Source organism: Tiliqua scincoides, chromosome 6 (assembly GCF_035046505.1).
Source record: "Tiliqua scincoides isolate rTilSci1 chromosome 6, rTilSci1.hap2, whole genome shotgun sequence".
NCBI classification, from domain to species: Eukaryota; Metazoa; Chordata; class Lepidosauria; order Squamata; family Scincidae; genus Tiliqua; species Tiliqua scincoides.
Genome location: NC_089826.1, coordinates 74,215,331 through 74,216,419, shown reverse-complemented (window position 1 = coordinate 74,216,419; position 1,089 = coordinate 74,215,331). Strand labels below are relative to the sequence as shown.

At 46.5% G+C, this 1,089-nt stretch overlaps 1 pseudogene; it reads right to left on the bottom strand.

Moving 5' to 3' along the window:
- Nucleotides 1-311: 311 nt before the first annotated feature.
- Nucleotides 312-431, bottom strand: LOC136656743 (5S ribosomal RNA; annotated as a pseudogene).
- Nucleotides 432-1,089: the final 658 nt, after the last annotated feature.

Below are 1,089 nucleotides of genomic sequence, written 5' to 3'. Positions count from 1 at the left end.
TCCAAAAAGTCCCACTCAGTCAACTCCTCTGAAGAACAACATAATTGAATATTCACATAATTATAGAATTGTACAATTGGATTGTATCCACAAGGTCAACAAGTCCACCCTCTGCTTCTAGCAGGAAATTCTCCTAAAGTATCTCCAGCAGGTGGTGAGCCTCTGCTTGAAGATCTCCATTGTTGACCTCATCCAGGATTGGCTCATCCATAAAGCCAACTGAATTCATCATTTCAGCAGCAGATTGGTGGGGGCACCTACTTCTCTCCACCCATTGTTGGCAACCTTCAGTCTCGAAAGACTATGGTATAAGCCTACAGCACCTGATATTCCCAGGTGGTCTCCCATCCAAGTACTAACCAGGCCTGACCCTGCTTAGCTTCCAAGATCAGACAAGATCAGGCATGTGCAGGGTAACAGTTGCTGCTACCCACTGTCCTCCACTACTCCTCCTTTGATTTTCTGAATTGGAAAGGCAGTGGAAGAGGAACTGTGGGCTAGAGCAGGGGTCTCTAAACTTTTCGGCCAAAGGGCGGCATCAAATATCCGGCACGGTGTCGAGGGTTGGAAAAAAAATTAAATATAAAATTTAAATAAATACATTAGGGATGGAACTTAGATGAATGAATGGATGGGTTCAAATGTCCAGGATTTCTCCAAGCACCAGCATAGCCAAGGAAATAAAGCACACACAAGCACAACTCTGGTTCTGTTTGGTCAACTGGGCCAGAGGCTCTCAGGGGATCAGAGGCTGGCTGTGGGCCGAATAGAGGCTCTCCACGGGCCACATCTGGTCCCCGGGCCAGGGTTTGGAGACCCCTGGACTAGAGCATCTCCAGAGAGTGCAAGGACCAGAGACTGGTGGATCAGTAGGTAAGGGAGGGGCACCTTTTGGCATGGCACGTCCAGTGCCAGGTGCTCTTGAATGCAACCTTTTGGAATTTGTCCTTCCCTCTTTTATTAACACAGATCCATAAGTTGAACTTCCTTAATAATGAAAAAACTCCATTTAAATGCATCCAGTGCTAATGTTAGGAGAACGTTATGGACAGTTTTGGAACTTCAGTAGCACGCTTTGAATGATGCATG